The 11,795-nt window shown below is 35.3% G+C and overlaps 1 long non-coding RNA gene across 1 annotated transcript; it reads right to left on the bottom strand.

Annotated features, from left to right (window-relative positions):
- Positions 1–6,532: 6,532 nt before the first annotated feature.
- Positions 6,533–10,801, bottom strand: LOC139502478 (uncharacterized). Its single transcript, XR_011658858.1, has 3 exons — positions 10,293–10,801; positions 9,793–9,880; positions 6,533–6,634 (listed from the first exon to the last, which is right to left on the bottom strand). It is a non-coding gene; the product is annotated as an uncharacterized lncRNA (long non-coding RNA).
- Between the last annotated feature and the right edge of the window lie 994 nt (positions 10,802–11,795).

An 11,795-nucleotide genomic window follows, 5' to 3' on the forward strand; every position in this document is an offset into this window, starting at 1 on the left:
TGTTATAACAAATAGAGCTACTTACGTTCACAGTGATCGCCAAAGTAACCTTTCCGACAAATACATCTGTAATCGTTGACTTTGTTTCTGCACACACCATTGTTATAACAAATAGAGCTACTTACGTTCACAATGATAGCCAAAGTAACCTTTCGGACAAATACATCTGTAATCGTTGACTTTGTTTCTGTACACACCATTGTTATAACAAATAGAGCTACTTACGTTCACAACGATCGCCAAAGTAACCTTTCGGACAAATACATCTGTAATCGTTGACTTTGTTTCTGCACACACCATTGTTATAACAAATAGAGCTACTTACGTTCACAATGATCGCCATAGTAACCTTTCCGACAAATTCATCTGTAATTGTTGACTTTGTTTCTGCACACACCATTGTTATAACAAATAGAGCTACTTACGTTCCCAATGATCGCCATAGTAACCTTTCGGACAAATACATCTGTAATCGTTGACTTTGTTTCTGTACACACCATTGTTATAACAAATAGAGCTACTTACGTTCACAATGATCGCCATAGTAACTTTTCCGACAAATACATCTGTAATCGTTGACTTTGTTTCTCCACACACCATTGTTATAACCAATAGAGCTACTTACGTTCACAATGATCGCCATAGTAACCTTTCCGACAAATACATCTGTAATCGTATTGTTATAACCAATAGAGCTACTTACGTTCACAATGATCGCCATAGTAACCTTTCCGACAAATACATCTGTAATCGTTGACTTTGTTTCTGCACACACCATTGTTATAACAAATAGAGCTACTTACGTTCACAATGATCGCCATAGTAACCTTTCCGACAAATACATCTGTAATCGTTGACTTTGTTTCTGCACACACCATTGTTATAACCAATAGAGCTACTTACGTTCACAATGATCGCCATAGTAACCTTTCCGACAAATACATCTGTAATCGTTGACTTTGTTTCTGTCCACACCATTGTTATAACAAATAGAGCTACTTACGTTCACAATGATCGCCATAGTAACCTTTCGGACAAATACATCTGTAATCGTTGACTTTGTTTCTGCACACACCATTGTTATAACAAATAGAGCTACTTACGTTCACAATGATCGCCATAGTAACCTTTCCGACAAATACATCTGTAATCGTTGACTTTGTTTCTGCACACACCATTGTTATAACAAATAGAGCTACTTACGTTCACAATGATAGCCAAAGTAACCTTTCGGACAAATACATCTGTAATCGTTGACTTTGTTTCTGTACACACCATTGTTATAACAAATAGAGCTACTTACGTTCACAACGATCGCCAAAGTAACCTTTCGGACAAATACATCTGTAATCGTTGACTTTGTTTCTGCACATACCATTGTTATAACAAATAGAGCTACTTACGTTCACAATGATCGCCATAGTAACCTTTCCGACAAATACATCTGTAATCGTTGACTTTGTTTCTGCACACACCATTGTTATAACAAATAGAGCTACTTACGTTCACAATGATCGCCATAGTAACCTTTCGGACAAATACATCTGTAATCGTTGACTTTGTTTCTGCACACACCATTGTTATAACAAATAGAGCTACTTACGTTCACAATGATCGCCATAGTAACCTTTCCGACAAATACATCTGTAATCGTTGACTTTGTTTCTTCACACACCATTGTTATAACAAATAGAGCTACTAACGTTCACAATGATCGCCAAAGTAAAAAGTAACCTTTCGGACAAATACATCTGTAATCGTTGACTTTGTTTCTGCACACACCATTGTTATAACAATTAGAGCTACTTACGTTCACAGTGATCGCCAAAGTAACCTTTCGGACAAATACATCTGTAATCGTTGACTTTGTTTCTGTACACACCATTGTTATAACAAATAGAGCTACTTACGTTCACAACGATCGCCAAAGTAACCTTTCGGACAAATACATCTGTAATCGTTGACTTTGTTTCTGCACACACCATTGTTATAACAAATAGAGCTACTTACGTTCACAATGATCGCCATAGTAACCTTTCCGACAAATTCATCTGTAATTGTTGACTTTGTTTCTGCACACACCATTGTTATAACAAATAGAGCTACTTACGTTCCCAATGATCGCCATAGTAACCTTTCGGACAAATACATCTGTAATCGTTGACTTTGTTTCTGTACACACCATTGTTATAACAAATAGAGCTACTTACGTTCACAATGATCGCCATAGTAACTTTTCCGACAAATACATCTGTAATCGTTGACTTTGTTTCTCCACACACCATTGTTATAACCAATAGAGCTACTTACGTTCACAATGATCGCCATAGTAACCTTTCCGACAAATACATCTGTAATCGTTGACTTTGTTTCTGCACACACCATTGTTATAACAAATAGAGCTACTTACGTTCACAATGATCGCCATAGTAACCTTTCGGACAAATACATCTGTAATCGTTGACTTTGTTTCTGCACACACCATTGTTATAACAAATAGAGCTACTTACGTGCACAATGATCGCCATAGTAACCTTTCCGACAAATACATCTGTAATCGTTGACTTTGTTTCTGCAGACACCATTGTTATAACAAATAGAGCTACTTACGTTCACAATGATCGCCATAGTAACCTTTCCGACAAATACATCTGTAATCGTTGACTTTGTTTCTCCACACACCATTGTTATAACAAATAGAGCTACTTACGTTCACAATGATAGCCAAAGTAACCTTTCGGACAAATACATCTGTAATCGTTGACTTTGTTTCTGTACACACCATTGTTATAACAAATAGAGCTACTTACGTTCACAACGATCGCCAAAGTAACCTTTCGGACAAATACATCTGTAATCGTTGACTTTGTTTCTGCACATACCATTGTTATAACAAATAGAGCTACTTACGTTCACAATGATCGCCATAGTAACCTTTCCGACAAATTCATCTGTAATTGTTGACTTTGTTTCTGCACACACCATTGTTATAACAAATAGAGCTACTTACGTTCCCAATGATCGCCATAGTAACCTTTCGGACAAATACATCTGTAATCGTTGACTTTGTTTCTGTACACACCATTGTTATAACAAATAGAGCTACTTACGTTCACAATGATCGCCATAGTAACCTTTCCGACAAATACATCTGTAATCGTTGACTTTGTTTCTCCACACACCATTGTTATAACCAATAGAGCTACTTACGTTCACAATGATCGCCATAGTAACCTTTCCGACAAATACATCTGTAATCGTTGACTTTGTTTCTGCACACACCATTGTTATAACAAATAGAGCTACTTACGTTCACAATGATCGCCATAGTAACCTTTCCGACAAATACATCTGTAATCGTTGACTTTGTTTCTGCACACACCATTGTTATAACCAATAGAGCTACTTACGTTCACAATGATCGCCATAGTAACCTTTCCGACAAATACATCTGTAATCGTTGACTTTGTTTCTGTCCACACCATTGTTATAACAAATAGAGCTACTTACGTTCACAATGATCGCCATAGTAACCTTTCGGACAAATACATCTGTAATCGTTGACTTTGTTTCTGCACACACCATTGTTATAACAAATAGAGCTACTTACGTTCACAATGATCGCCATAGTAACCTTTCCGACAAATACATCTGTAATCGTTGACTTTGTTTCTGCACACACCATTGTTATAACAAATAGAGCTACTTACGTTCACAATGATAGCCAAAGTAACCTTTCGGACAAATACATCTGTAATCGTTGACTTTGTTTCTGTACACACCATTGTTATAACAAATAGAGCTACTTACGTTCACAACGATCGCCAAAGTAACCTTTCGGACAAATACATCTGTAATCGTTGACTTTGTTTCTGCACATACCATTGTTATAACAAATAGAGCTACTTACGTTCACAATGATCGCCATAGTAACCTTTCCGACAAATACATCTGTAATCGTTGACTTTGTTTCTGCACACACCATTGTTATAACAAATAGAGCTACTTACGTTCACAATGATCGCCATAGTAACCTTTCGGACAAAAACATCTGTAATCGTTGACTTTGTTTCTGCACACACCATTGTTATAACAAATAGAGCTACTTACGTTCACAATGATCGCCATAGTAACCTTTCCGACAAATACATCTGTAATCGTTGACTTTGTTTCTTCACACACCATTGTTATAACAAATAGAGCTACTAACGTTCACAATGATCGCCAAAGTAAAAAGTAACCTTTCGGACAAATACATCTGTAATCGTTGACTTTGTTTCTGCACACACCATTGTTATAACAATTAGAGCTACTTACGTTCACAATGATCGCCATAGTAACCTTTCCGACAAATACATCTGTAATCGTTGACTTTGTTTCTGCACACACCATTGTTATAACAAATAGAGCTACTTACGTGCACAATGATCGCCATAGTAACCTTTCCGACAAATACATCTGTAATCGTCGACTTTGTTTCTGCAGACACCATTGTTATAACAAATAGAGCTACTTACGTTCACAATGATCGCCAAAGTATCCTTTCCGACAAATACATCTGTAATCGTTGACTTTGTTTCTGCACACACCATTGTTATAACAAATAGAGCTACTTACGTTCACAATGATAGCCAAAGTAACCTTTCGGACAAATACATCTGTAATCGTTGACTTTGTTTCTGCAGACACCATTGTTATAACAATTAGAGCTACTTACGTTCACAACGATCGCCAAAGAAACCTTTCGGACAAATACATCTGTAATCGTTGACTTTGTTTCTGCACACACCATTGTTATAACAAATAGAGCTACTTACGTTCACAATGATCGCCATAGTAACCTTTCCGACAAATTCATTTGTAATCGTTGACTTTGTTTCTGCACACACCATTGTTATAACAAACAGAGCTACTTACGTTCACAATGATCGCCATAGTAACCTTTCGGACAAATACATCTGTAATCGTTGACTTTGTTTCTGCACACGCCATTGTTATAACAAATAGAGCTACTTACGTTCACAATGATCGCCATAGTAACCTTTCCGACAAATACATCTGTAATCGTTGACTTTGTTTCTCCACACACCATTGTTATAACCAATAGAGCTACTTACGTTCACAATGATCGCCATAGTAACCTTTCCGACAAATACATCTGTAATCGTTGACTTTGTTTCTGCACACACCATTGTTATAACAAATAGAGCTACTTACGTTCACAATGATCGCCATAGTAACCTTTCCGACAAATACATCTGTAATCGTTGACTTTGTTTCTGCACACACCATTGTTATAACCAATAGAGCTACTTACGTTCACAATGATCGCCATAGTAACCTTTCCGACAAATACATCTGTAATCGTTGACTTTGTTTCTGCACACACCATTGTTATAACAAATAGAGCTACTTACGTTCACAATGATCGCCATAGTAACCTTTCGGACAAATACATCTGTAATCGTTGACTTTGTTTCTGCACACACCATTGTTATAACAAATAGAGCTACTTACGTGCACAATGATCGCCATAGTAATCTTTCGGACAAATACATCTGTAATCGTTGACTTTGTTTCTGCACACACCATTGTTATAACAAATAGAGCTACTTACGTTCACAATGATCGCCATAGTAACCTTTCCGACAAATACATCTGTAATCGTTGACTTTGTTTCTGCACACACCATTGTTATAACAAATAGAGCTACTTACGTTCACAATGATCGCCATAGTAACCTTTCGGACAAATACATCTGTAATCGTTGACTTTGTTTCTGCACACACCATTGTTATAACAAATAGAGCTACTTACGTTCACAATGATCGCCATAGTAACCTTTCCGACAAATACATCTGTAATCGTTGACTTTGTTTCTTCACACACCATTGTTATAACAAATAGAGCTACTAACGTTCACAATGATCGCCAAAGTAAAAAGTAACCTTTCGGACAAATACATCTGTAATCGTTGACTTTGTTTCTGCACACACCATTGTTATAACAATTAGAGCTACTTACGTTCACAATGATCGCCATAGTAACCTTTCCGACAAATACATCTGTAATCGTTGACTTTGTTTCTGCACACACCATTGTTATAACAAATAGAGCTACTTACGTTCACAATGATCGCCAAAGTAACCTTTCAGACAAATACATCTGTAATCGTTAACTTTGTTTCAGCACACACCATTGTTATAACAAATAGAGCTACTTACGTTCACAATGATCGCCATAGTAACCTTTCGGACAAATACATCTGTAATCGTTGACTTTGTTTCTTCACACACCATTGTTATAACAAATAGAGCTACTTACGTTCACAATGATCGCCAAAGTAACCTTTCGGACAAATACATCTGCAATCGTTGACTTTGTTTCTGCACACACCATTGTAATAACAAATAGAGCTACTTACGTTCACAATGATCGCCATAGTAACCTTTCGGACAAATACATCTGTAATCGTTAACTTTGTTTCTGCACACACCATTGTTATAACAAATAGAGCTATACTTACGTTCACAATGATCGCCATAGTAACCTTTCGGACAAATACATCTGTAATCGTTGACTTTGTTTCTGCATACACCATCGTTTTGACAAGGGCTAACGTCGCAAGGTGCATCTAAAATAAAATAAAAATATTTGGCTCTTCAAACGAATATATCTTAAGGTTTCAGATTCTCCAAAAAAATAAATAAAAAGAACCACTTAAGAGATTATTTCAGAGGCACTTGTCTCCAAACAAACAAGTTGTTTTTCTTTAAAAAGGAGGGCAACATGTGAACCCAACGCTGATTCGTTACCTAAAAAACAATCCGTGTATTTTTGTTTTTTGTTTCTTTTATGTTTTAAATTTGACATAATTGACTGTAAATAGAATAAGTGATGATGTTTTACATTTTTAAATTGCTTGACTATTTCATTTATGACTTTGAAATGTATTTTTTTCTTCGTGTTTAATAAAGAAAGTCCCAAAAATGTAATCTTATTGCAATTTCCAGTTTCTACAAACCGGATGCATGTCTAAGGTTAATAGACTATTTTCATATTTCCAATTTTTGACTCCAAATTATATAATGTTTTGACAGGTTAACTACTCTGTGGTACATGTAGGACATCCTGGTACTCAGTCAGTCAGGAGTAAACAAAAGAAGTAAAATCAAAACAATTTGTGGGGAAAATTTTAATGTTATCTGAAGACTTTGTCGTGTATAGAAAATATGAATTTTTGTCCCTGAAATTGTACGCTTGATTTAACTCCTATATGTTGCTCATATTTGAGCGAGTACCAGGATGTCCTACCACATAGTAGATAACCTGTCGAAAAATATAAACCACGGAGTCAAAAGTCGTTTACATGAAAATAGTCTATTGCACAGAGCAATCGCTATATAACTTTAAGCACACAGTTCGCTTTATAATCTGGGATGTATTTATTTCATCTTTCATATCTTCGTATTTTGTTTCCTGGATGCTTTCAATAATTCATCTACTCATTATTGAAACTATCTGTACTCGTGGTTGATGTGTTCATATAGAGTAATTAACAGTCCAATTTCAATGTGAAATGTTACTCTGTGGCATGAAACTTATTAGGAGGTTTCGTATTTTGTTCTGAAAAGTAACACACCAGCTTCAAGAGGACCTCGTATATGCTGACAATTATATTGGTTTCATAAAACATAACAAAGTTAAAGGATTTCCTAAAGTCACTTAAATCACATTCTACAGGAAAACTAAGTCTTGAAGAATTCCTAGTTTTCACAAGTTTTAAGAATACATGAACATGCTCTCAAAAGAACCAATCTATTTAAAAAGATATGTAGATATTAGTAGTTATATAGTGTGCTAGTGAACTAATAAGATATATATGGGGTCAGTAAATTCCATATGGGATGAGAGCGAAGCACCATGTTGTTTTTATAAAGGACCGTAACCAACTACTAGCTGTGTCTTGAAATAGGCCCCGCCAACTAACCCCATATGACATATACACGGTCTCCACGCGGTTGCTTTTAGCCAATTATATTCCAAGATTTGTATAGGAGGTAAGATAAATATAGATACCAGGATTGAAATGGTTTTTGCGCGTTTCGTCTACAAAAGACCCATTAGTGACACTCAAATAAAAAAAAATGTCCAATTTAAAAGGCCAGATAAAGTACAAAGTTGAGCATTGGTAACCCAAAATTTCGACACACAGGTGAGTTTTTGCCAAATACGTCTCAGATAATCTATTCCTAGGGTAGAAAATACTTAGTATTTCAAAAAATTCAAAGTTTATTATAGAGCAGTCATTCAAAAAAGGAGAAGAGAAACAGCTAAAGGTCAGGAGTAACGAGGCTACCATGCTTCAAAGTCACATGTCCAGCTCTTACTGCCGTGGCCTCAATTTAGATACTAAATGCCAAAAATAAATAGATATAAGAAGACGTGAAATGAGTGCCAATGAAACAACTCTCCATAACTGATATTGATGCATGCACGTGGGTTTTTTTTCTCGCAAGAAATAGTAATAAGAAACCATACGTACTGATACTCTGGATTAGAATACGCAATTTCGTTATCACGTATATCTATTCTAGGCTCAAATTTAATGTTAGTTGACTATTGGGGGTGGAGTGAAATGTAGGCTTTTAAGACTCTTTCGACCTAAGTTTGGCCTCTGATGAAGGCAAACCATGAGTTGTCCCACCTGGGCCTTTTGACCTAGTTTGTAAAAAAAGTATTGCCGTAGGGAATTTTTGACAGACTTTGAAAGATCGGAAATGGGGAGGTATCTTGTACTTTTTAAACCTAAGTTTGGACGAATAGTGAAGACAAACCATGAGTTTTTCTCTCCTGAGCCTTTTGGTCCAGACACCTACGAGTTTGTCAGCATAGGGTTGGGGAGGGGGTTATCTTGGTATATCACATAGTCAAAATTATCCATTGCCGGCTGGCCAAACTAAGAGTTTCTTCACGTGGGAAATTATACAAGAGGTAGTGGTATATATGGCCTCTAAAATGGCACATAACACTTATACCCAGACTCGTACGAGTTTGTCAGTATAGTGTGTTGGAGAGGGTTATATATCACAAAGTCAAAATTAAGTATTGCCGGCTAGCCAAACTAAGATATTCTCAACGTAGGTCATTATACCAGAGGTAGAGGTAGATATTGCCTTGAAAAAAGCCTCTTACATAAATGAGTATAAGTTCTATGAGCCATTTAAGAGGCTATGCCTACCTCTACCTCTGGTAGTATGTCCCACGTAAAAAATCTCTTAGTTTGGTCAGCCAGCAATAGTTAATTTTGACCGTTTTATATACTAGGTGCAAATTAAAATTAAAGGTCTAAGCTCCATCAGACCAAACGGTCCAGGTGGAACAACTAATGGTTTGTCTCCAACACAGGTTTAATTTTAGGTTTAAAGAGTCTACCTGTTCAATCCCCTATAAACCCAATCTTTTAAAGTCTGTCAAACATTCCCTACGGCAATATTGTTTTAAATACTAGGTGTAAATCATAGGTTAAAGTCTAAAGTAACGTCCATTGTACCGTAAGACCCAAATGGAAATTCCCTACGGTAATACTTTTGTACATACTTAGATGAAAATGATAGGTAAAGGCCTAAGGTCAATTGGGCCAAAAAGTATAATAAATTGAGAAAAATGACCTTTATAAAAATAAAGACTATAAAAATGAAGGATCCCCAAACCAGATCCTCTTATAAAAGAAATTGAAGGTACTTGAAGAACTTCCAAGACATTATCTAATCGAATGAATATGTAACTTACCAAATTCTAGGCAGATATGATTATTGTACATGGCCAGGATACATTGTTCTCTAACATCACATGGGTTTGGGGTGCATTCATCCTTATCCTATAAATATACAAAATATTTTCTGCACTAGGGAACGACCGTCATAGATATTTCATATAGACTTTAATACAAAACAAATCCGGTATCTACGTTATATATAAGAGTGCTGTGGATTGTGTTTACTGAATAGAGTATTATGGTTAAAATGTACATAGTAAAGGGTAAACAAGTATTTAGAGTAAAAAAGACACAAAAAAAATAAAGAATAGAGAAAAATGGTAGATATAAAAAAAAAAAAAAAAAAAAAAAAAAAAACACAGACTACAATTTAGCCTTCAGTGCTAGCGAACGTTCCACGTCCACACGTCCACGTGACAATGCTACCACAAGAAGAATTTAATATTTTTATAATTCGTGTAATGTCTTCATATCCTGCAAAAATGGCAAGCCAAGAATATTTAAAAAGACCTACCTTTTTCCAACCACCTATCTCTGTGTAATAAGAACTGTCCATAGAAGTAATACTGTCACCCGGATAGGAAACGGCAAGCAATTCACATTCTAGTTTATTTCGGTTAAAATTCACTGCGTTGCATTCCTTGTACAGCAAACAGTCACTAACACACATCAATGGACCAGTATTGTTAAAGGCCAAGATAACATGAGAGTCACTATATTTGTTTTTGGTGAACGAACTACCAGCTATGTTCAGTCGAACTCCCTCACTAACGTTTATAATCAACAACGAAATGAAAATTTCAAATAATTTTAACAACATTGTATCCCTCAATTCAAATAATTACCTGGACCTATTTCTTCACGCGGAATTTTATCAAGAATTCATGTGTTTTGTTGATTAGACGAAGTTGTATTGACTACAACTGTGTCATTGCGCTGTAAAAAATGTAGATGTCTTGTTTTATCCTGGTTTTTTTTTTTAAATATAAGGCATGTTCAATTTGACGACAGTAATATTAAATACAATATTGAAGTTTTCGTGACTTGGTTTTAACCAATAGGAATAGTTTAGCTGAAACTACTGTTCATTGTTATTTATAGACCAACCGTTTCAATATTTTCAGGAGTTTGATTTGTTAAGCTAATGTGTGATATGAGACATTACAGAAATTCAATAATAAACATAATGCATTTGTTTGCTATAAATTCTTGTTTTATATTTATGGGTTTTTAGAAAAAGGTTATGTTTTTTTATATATTTGTATCATTTTTGTGCTTAGACTTTTATAAGATATCCCCTTTTAAGGAGTCAGCACTTTTGTCGTGACATGAAACATCATCCTTTGTTTGTTTGTTTGTTTGTTTGTTTGTTTGTTTGTTTATTTGTTTGTTTTTTGTTTTGTTTTTTATTAATTTTATATCTATAAAATGTTAAAATAATCGAACGGATCATGTTTTCTACCATTTTTCAGAATATTCAGTTAGCATGGCTCTTTTTTTTTCAAGACATTTACATCTCGTGAGAGAGTATGGCTAAAAGCTAACACCTGGAACGTAATACCGGAAACCAGGATAGTTCTACTGCTATATATTCAATGAAACTATTCCTGTAAATTGTATGATCTAAAAAACCAACACACACAATACGCACAGTAAAACTCAGTTCAAAAGAACTCCGAGTCCGATGTCAGAATAGGTAACAAAAGAAACTAAATAAAATGACAATGATATTAATTAACAAAAGGGACAACTAGCAGTTACTGACATGCCAGCTTCAGACCTCAAATAAACTAATTGAAAGATTATGATTGTCTTCATCATATGAATATCAGGTATAATCCCTCCCGTTAGGGGTTAAGTATTATACCATCAAAAAAAATATAAGAAGAGTCTGAACATAACCCATATCATGGATTTTACTTTCTTGTATAAAGTTAGTCTCTTTAAATGTGTTTGGCTAATACTAGAAGTTTTATAAAAGCGCGTTACATCTTTATACGCGAAGCAGAAGTGATAC

This window comes from Mytilus edulis, chromosome 14 (assembly GCF_963676685.1).
Source record: "Mytilus edulis chromosome 14, xbMytEdul2.2, whole genome shotgun sequence".
Taxonomy (NCBI): domain Eukaryota; kingdom Metazoa; phylum Mollusca; class Bivalvia; order Mytilida; family Mytilidae; genus Mytilus; species Mytilus edulis.